The following is a 9,057-nucleotide window of genomic DNA, read 5'->3' on the forward strand; positions in this document are numbered from 1 at the left end:
TGAGAGAGGGAATGTTGAGAGTTTATTAGAAAGAACCACCTCCAGTCTACACAGGCATCATGGGGAAACTATTCTGAACCCCTTCATGAGGAGTGGATGAAGATAGGAGTCCTGAAGTGTCAATAAGGAATATCCACACACACAATCTCTCTGCTAAGGAATTTAGAAATAAAATGGTGAGGATGCTTAATAAGCTCAAAGAAATAGTGGAACATATATCCAATCAAATAAGGGGAATATGAAAGGAAGGTAGATTGGATAGCCTATAAAATACAGGAGAAAATAAGGAAAGCAGAAATAAGAAAACTACAAACAGAAATGGAATTAATAGAAAATTTGGTAGATGAAATGAAAAACTCAGTGGATGTCCTAAACAGTAGAGTAACAACAGCTAAAGACAGAATCAGTGATCTTGAGGATGAGATGCAGAAAACTTCCAGGCAGCAGCAAAAGATAGAAAAGGACCTCAAAATAACTCAAGAGTAGAACAGAGAACTATGATATGAGTTCAAGAGGAACAACATAAAAGTAATCAGAGTCCCAGAGGGACAGAGAGTCAACCCCAGTGAGGTAGCAACAGTTAAAGACATCATTGCTGAAAAGTTTCCAGAGCTGGAAATGCAGACATCCAGATCCAAGAAGCCCGGAGGGTACCAGCTAAAATAGAGACTCCAAGACACACTCTAATCAAAATGATAAACACCTTAGAAAGATACAAGACTGAAAGCAGCAATATTAAAGAAGGAAATTACATGCAAAGGAGCATCCTTTAGATTTACAGCAAACTGAATGTTGTCAAATGAGACCCTCCAGGCTCAAGGACAATGGTGGGATATAGTTTTTAAAAAGTAAGATATGGAGGCTTCATCGAGAATACTTTACACAGCAATTCTCTCATTTATATTCAAAGGAATATACATAAATTCATGGATAAACAACAGCTCAGAAACTTCCTAAACTCAAAACCAATTTTGAAAGGAAATATTCAACTGCCTCCTGTAAAGCATGACAAACCTCACAAATACAACAATTCTCTAGAGAAAGGTGGCACAAAACCTCATGACAATAATCTCTCTCAATGCCAGTAGTCCAGATGCACCAATAAGAAGACATAGGGTGTGTGGAGTTCATGCCTTTTTCAGTTAGCTGAATCAGTGACTGAATAAATAGCAGTACTCGTACATTTTTTAATTTAAAAAACTTAATGCAACATTCTGTTGCCTTCAAAAATACAAATTTGAACAATCAGAGCAAAGAAAGATTCAAAGTCAAAGACTGGAAAACAATTGTTCTAGCAAAAAGCTCCTTCAAAAAGGCCAGGGTGGACATACTAGTATCCAGTGACATAGCTTTCAGGTTGAAAAAGTTTACAAGAGACAGAGAAGGTCATTTTAAATAATCAAGGGATGCACACATCAGGAAGAAACTGTACTCTTAAATATGTATGCACCCAATGAGGGACCACAATATACTTAAAACAACTGCTAATAGACTTCAAGGACATTGGTAGCAACACAATAGTAGATAGCGACTTCAACACTGCCTTGTTGCCACTTGATAGATCAACTAGACAAAACTCAGCAAGGAATCAAAGGCTTTGAAGGATGAAGTGGAAGAGAGAGGGCTAATAGATGTATATGGGACTTTTTATCCCCCCCCCCAAAGCCAAATAGACATTCTTCTCCAGTATACATGGGACATTCTCCAAGATAGATCACATGCTGGGTCACAAAACATACCTCCATAAGATTAAGAGGATAGAAATTGTATCAACTATCTTTTCAGACCATGATGCACTGTAAACAGAAATGAATCACACATAGAGAAATGGAGAATCAAATTGAATATCTTGGAATTGAACAGCTCACTACTGAACAACCAGTGAGTTAGAAAGGAAGTCAAAGAAAAAAATTTTAAAAATCTCATTCCTGGAAACAAATGAGAGTAAGAACACAAGCTACCAGAACTTTAGGGGCACAGCTAAAGCAGTGTTAAGAAGAAAGTTGATAGCTTTGTAAGTGAACATCAGGAAGGAAGAAAGGGCTCAAATAATTAACTTGACTTCAGAGCTTAAGATTTTGGAAAATGATCAACAAAAGAAGCTCAATCAAGAAGGAGGAAAGAAATAATAAAACTTAGAGCAGAAACTAATGAGTTAGAATCCAAAAATAAAACAATTCAAGAGATCAATGAAATCAAGAGCTGGTTCTTTGAAAAAATAAACAAGATCAATAAACCAATAACAAGACTCACAAAGGAAGAGAGAGAGAATCCTCTCTTCCTTTGTGAATAAAAAATTAAAGAGGGTCATTATAATAGAAACCACAGAAATTCAAAGTATCATCAGTGATTACTGTGAAAAACTTTATACCACAAGACAAGTGAACCTAGAAGAAATGAATAAATTCCTGGATTCCCATAACCTCCCAAGGCTGAACCAAAAATATTTAGAAAACCTGAACAGACCTACTATTATCGAGGTAATTGAAATGGTAGTCAAAAATCTCCCCCAAAACAAAAGTCCAGACCTAGAAATGTTCATGAGTGAATTCTTTCAAGCCTTTCAAGAGGACCAACTTCCAAGCTTTTATTTCAAACTTTTTCAGGAAATTGAAGAAGCAGAAGCACTTCCAAGAAATTTCTATGAGGCATATATCAGCCTGACACCCAAAACAGACAGAGACACCACCAAAAAAAAGATGAGAATTACAGACTGATATCTCTGATGAACACAGGTGCAAAGATCCTAAAACAAAATTCTAGCAAATAGAATCCTACAACTAATCAAAAAGATCATAGACCATGACCAAGTAGAATTTATTCCAGGGATACAATTATTAATATTCCCAAGTCAATCACCATATCTGTAGCACTGTAGCATTTTAGCACTGTCCTCCCATTGTTATTCGATTTGCTCAAGCAGGCCCAGTAAAGTCTCCATTGTGAGACTTGTTGCTACTGTTTTTGTCATATCAAATACGTCACGGGTAGCTTGCCAGGCTTTGCTGTGTGGGCTGGATACTCTCGGTAGCTTTCCGGACTCTCCGAAAGGGGTGGAGGAATCGAACCCAGGTTGGCTATGCACAAGGCAAATGCCCTATCTGCTGTGCTATGGCTCCAGCTCAATCACTGTATCAATAAGAGAAAAACTTTAAACCAATATGATCATATAATTAGATACAGAAAAAGCATTTGACAAGATTCAGCATCCATTCATGATAAAAAAAAAAACTCTCAACAAAATGAGAGTTGAAGGAATGTGCCTCAAGATAGTCCAAGACATCTACCATAAGCCCACAGTAAGCATTATCCTCAATGGGGAAAGAACTAAAAGTTTTACCTTAATATAAAATATAAGGGTGTCCATTTCCCCCACTCGTATTCAATATATCTTGCCATCACAATTATGCAAGAAAAAGATATCAAGGGTATCCAAATAGGAAAGGAAGAAGTCAAGCTCTCATTATTTGCAGATTACATGATACTATACTTAGAAAATTCTAATGAATCTACCAAAAAAAGCTCCTACAAACAATATATTTGTATACTAAAGTGACAGATTACAAAATCAATACCTAATCCAAAGTCCATGGATTTCCTATATGAAAGTAATAAAAGAGATATTAAGAAAACAATCCAATTCACAATTATGCTAGGAAAATTTTAAGTATCTCATAATCAGCTTAACTAAATAGTTAAGGACCCAGACAAAGAAAACTACAAAATATTACTTCAAGAAATAAAAGAGGACACGAGGAAATGGAAACCACATCCCCTATTCATGGATTGGGAGGATTAACATTGTCAAAATGACAACACTCCCCAAAGCATTATACAGGTCAATGCAGTCCCTGTAAAGGATGCCTATGGCATTTTTTCAAATAAATAGATAAAACATTCCTGAAATTCATATGGAACAGTAAGTCCCCACAAATAGCTAAAGCAATTACTTTCTCCAACTTAAAACTGTTCTACAAAGTGATAGTAATTAAAACAGCATGGTATTGGAATAAAGACAGATCCATGGAATAGAGTTGAATATCCTGATACTGAACCTCAGATATATGATTATTTAATCTTTGATAAAGAGCAATAAATATGAAGTGGAGCAAGGAAAGGCTCTTCAACAAGTGGTGCTGGGAAAACTGGGCAGCACATATTGAAAAATGAACTCAGACCTCTATCTAACGCCATGCACAAACGCCAAATCAAAATTAATTGAAGATCTCAACATAAGACCTTAATCCAAAGGTACATGGAGGAAAATGTAGGCAAAACCGTCCATGACATTGAAGCTAAAGGTATCCTCAAAGATGAAACACCACTGACCAGCAAGTGGAAGCAAAGATAAACCAATGGGACTGCAGTAAACTAAGAAGTTTCTGCACCTGAAAAGAAATGGTAAGTCCGGCGCGGCCATGGCTCCAGAGGCAAAAGGACCTAATCCAGAGCCCGGCAGCTTGCGCCAGAAAAGTGAAATGGACTATGCATTAAAGTACGGTGCCATGCCTCCCCGGGAGGGAAAGGGTGTCGCTCCCTTCCACCTTTCCACCCGCCCCCCCCACCCAACAGCAAGGTGGCCGCTGCCTTAGAGCTTATTGGAAATCCAGGTATGAGCCGGCAGTGATGGGGCAACTGCAATCTCATGGGAAGGGGGGATGGTACCGGCTAGTTCTTCACGCCCTACCGAGGTCATGAGTTCCCCCCATGAGTGGCTCTCCGGCATGGCCATAACACCAGATGCACAGAAATCAATCTAGTAATTATCTGGCTCTTGGCAGAAATCCCTCCAGACTTACCTAGTAAAATATCAAAAATCCAAAATCGCACAGCCGCGATCATATGGTTCTCATAACCAGTTATAGAAAACAAATTATTTCACAATGCCTTTTCAGCAGTTATGATTGTTGGGGGGGCATTCTAAACAATAATGGTGCATCTTTTGTCAAAATAATGAATGTAATCAATGTAGAGAGAGAGTTAAGTAGAAATCATCTGCCTCACATGCATTGGGAGGGGTGGGAAGGGGGTATATTGGGGTTCTTGGTGGTGAAAAATAAGTACTGGTGAAGGGAAAGGTGTTTGATCATTGTATGACCGAGACTAAATCTTGAAAGCTTTGTAACTTTTCTCACAGTGATTCAATAAATAAATATAACCAAAAAATGACCTAGATTCAAAGAGAGCCCACAGAATGGGAAAAAATTATTTACTGAACACCCATCTGATAAGGGGTTGGTTGATCCAGAGATATATAAGTTGCTGGCAGAACTTTAGAAGGAAAAAAATGCAACCTTATCAAAAATGGGGAGAAAAAATAAACAGAAACTCCTCAGAGAAGAAATTCAAATGCCCAAAGGCACATGAAAAACTGCTCTACATCACTAGTCATCAGGGAGATGCAAATCAAACCAATAATGAGATACCATCTCACACCACAGAGACTGGAACACGTCCAAAAGAATAACTAGTTCTGGTGCGGATGAAGGGAGAAAGAGACTCTCCTACATTGTTGCTGGGATTTCTGACTGGTTCAGCCTTTTTTGGAAGACAAAATGGACATTCCTCAAAAAACTAGAAATTGAGCTCCCATTTGACCCAGCAGTACTACTCTAGGAATATACTCTGGGGGCCCAAAATGCCCAGAAACACCATCTACACTTCTTTGTTCATTGCAGCACTATTCACAATAGCCAGAGTGCTGGCGTACAGATGACTAGATAAAGAAACTATGGTACATCTACACAAGAAAATACAATGCAACTGTTAGGAAAAATTAAGTCATAAAATTTGCTTATAAGTGGGTGGACATGAAAGTATCATGCTGACTGAAATGAGTCAGAAAGAGAAGGGCATATATGGGGTGCAGTTGCACTCATTGTGGGATTAAAAAAATAGTATGAGACTAATATCTAAGATCAGGAAAAACAGGGGCCAGAAGGACTAGCAAAGGTTGGAAACTTGCAACAAGTGTGTGTGTGTGTTGGGTGGGGGTGGGGGAAGGAAGCTAAGGACAGTTAGTATAGAGAAGAGACCAGTATGACAATAATAGTTAGAAATGATGACTCTAAACAAGAACTCAGTGCTGGAGTAGATAAAGGGATATTCATTATAACCTTTCAGTATCTGTATTGAAAACCATAAAGCCCAAAAGGAAAGAGAGATAGAGAGAGAGAAATATAGAATGAAAGAAGTAAAGAAAGAGAGAAGGAAAGCGCCTGCCTCTATGGGGGGTCATGGATGGGAGAAAAACTGGGGACATTGGTGGTGGGAAATGTACGCTGGTGAAAGACTGGTGTTAGAACATTATATGACTAAAACCCTATTATGAGCAATTTACTAACTGTGTATCTCACTGTTATCCAATTAAAAAATTGTTAAAGAAACCATTATAAAGAATCAATGAAACAAAGTTTGTTCTTTGAGAGAATAAACAAAATAGACAAACCTTTGGCTAGACTCACGAGGAACAAAAGAGAAAGTACTCAAATAAATCAAATCAGAAATGAAAGGGAAGAAATTACAGCAGAACCCTTAGAAATCCAAGATATCATGAGTGTTTGCTATGGACAATCCTGCTATGTCAAGAAGAGCTGATTCTTAGATACATATATCTCCCCAGACTGAAATATGAGGAAAATAGAAAACTTGAATCATAAGCAAGGAAATTGAAACAGTAATTAAGAAGTTCCCCAGTGCACGCTTTGGCAGCACATATACTAAAATTGGAAAATACAGAGAAGATTAGCATGGCCCCTGCGCAAGGATGATATGCAAATTCGTGAAGTGTTCCATATTTTTTTTAAAAAAAAGAAGTTCCCCAATAACAAAAGTCCTGTTCCACATGGGTTCACTGGTGAGTATTATCAAACCTTCAGACAAGACTTATTGCCTTTACTCCTTAAGCTCTTCCAAAATATCAAACACATGGGAATACTTACAAGCACCATTTACAAAGTTAACATTGCACTTACACTCAAATCAGAAAGAGATTCTTCTTAAAAAAGGAAATTTCAAATCCATCTTCTTGATGAACATTGATGCAAAAACTTCTCAACAAAATCTTAGCAAACTGGACCCAACATTATATAAAAATGAAAACATATTTTATGATCAAGTGGGATTCATCCCAGAAATACAAGAATGGGTCAATATATGCAAATAAATTAACATAATACGCCACATAGTAAGAGCAAAGATTGACAATATCAATCTATGCAAAGACAGTTTTGACCAGATCCAAAATTTATTCGTGATAAAAAAAAAACCTTCAACAAACTAAGAGGTGGAAGGAACCTTCTATGAATCTTGTGTGGCCTTATAATAAGTAGCTATAAAAAGTAATTATAATAAGCCCACATCAAATAGTTATAATAAGTCTACATCAGATTCACAGCAGGTTTGTCCACTGTCTTCTCTCTTATTCAATATTGTATTAGAAGTCTTAGCAACAGAAATTAGACAAGAAATGTCTAATAGGGATTCAACTGGAAAAAAAGAAGAAAAATTATCTGTTTGAGAATGACGTAATATACATAAAAACCCTAGATAATCCACAAAAAAGTTTCTAGGAACAATAAGCCAATATATCAAAGTAACTGGTTACAAAGTCAATACACAAAAATCAGTTGCACTTCTATATACAAATAATGAATGAGAGGAGAAAGAATCAAAACATCTCCATTCAAATAGCTTCCCCAAACATAAAGCACTTAGGAATCAAATTTAAAAAACAGATGGGAGAACTATATCATGAAAACTTCAAAACACTTTAAACAGAAATAGAAGAAGATCTTACTAAATGGAAAAATATTCCATGCTCTTGGAAGAATCAATATTGTCAAAACAACTATCTTACCTAAACTACTATATAGAGTGAATGCAATCCCAACTGAAATTCAGGTGACTTTCTTCAAGGAATTAAAACAATCAATAATAAAGTTTGTATAAAGTCATAAAAGACCCTAAATATCCAAAAACATATCGAAAAATAAGAAACTGAAAGAGATCTCATTACCTAACTTGAAACTACACTATAAAGTCATAGTGATCAAAACAGTGTGGTATTGAAATAAGGATAGACTTTCTGACTAATGGGTCAGAATAGAGTATTCAAGGACACCACATAAAATATTTGGCTAATTTTTTACAAAGGAGCTAAGAGCATAAAATAGAGAAGGACAGACTCTTCAACAAATGGTGCTAGCAAAATTAGACAAACAAATGTAACAAATTAAAGCTGTATCCATATCTCACATATTACACAAAAGTAAATCCAAAGTGTATCAAAACTTTGAGATCAGACTAGAATTTATAAAGCACATTGAGAAAAATATAGACAGAATGTTCCAAGATCTGGACTTCAATAATGTTTTCAATGATACATGTCTTTCTATCTGCTCTGGCAAATACAAGAGAGTCAAACATAAACAAATGGGGCTATATCAAATTTAAGTTTCTACATGGCGAAAAAAAACACGGGGTAAAACTAAAGACAGTCAACCTAATGGGGGAAAATATTTGTACTCAATACATTAGATAAAGGGTTGATATCTAGGCTCTATAAAGTAATAAAACTAATTCAGCCAGAGAGCAGATCTCTACAGTGGATAGAGAGCTTACCTTGCATGTGGTCGACCAGGCTTCAAACCCCAGCATCCTATATGGTTCCTTGAGCATTGTCAGGAGTGAAGCCTGGGCGCAGAGCCAGAAGGAAACCCTGAGTACCGAAAGGTGTGGCCCCAAACCTCCCCCCCCCACCAAAATCAACAAAAGGGCCCAGAGCAACAGTACAATCTGTACCGTGTTTGCCTTGCATTGAGTCAACCTGGGTTTCATCCAGACATCCCATATGGTCCCCTGGCACCACCAGGAGCAATTCCTGACTAGTAGTAACCCTTGTGCACATCTGGGTGTAGCCTTCAAACAAACAAAAACATCCCAAAATATCCAAACAAAAATCAAAAAGGAATGATGAAGTCATGCAATTCATACAATGCAATGTTTCAAAGGGGTTATCCTATATTACCTTTGGCCTCAGAGAATCGGGAGCAGAAG

The 9,057-nt window shown here is 37.0% G+C and overlaps 1 non-coding gene across 1 annotated transcript; it reads left to right on the top strand.

Annotated features, from left to right (window-relative positions):
• The first annotated feature begins 6,695 nt into the window (after positions 1-6,695).
• LOC130026244 (U6 spliceosomal RNA) lies at positions 6,696-6,801 on the top strand. The gene has a single exon (XR_008792855.1). It is a non-coding gene; the product is annotated as a U6 spliceosomal RNA (small nuclear RNA).
• Positions 6,802-9,057: the final 2,256 nt, after the last annotated feature.

The sequence above is a fragment of the Sorex fumeus genome, unplaced genomic scaffold (assembly GCF_029834395.1).
Source record: "Sorex fumeus unplaced genomic scaffold, SorFum_2.1 ptg000033l, whole genome shotgun sequence".
NCBI lineage: Eukaryota > Metazoa > Chordata > Mammalia > Eulipotyphla > Soricidae > Sorex > Sorex fumeus.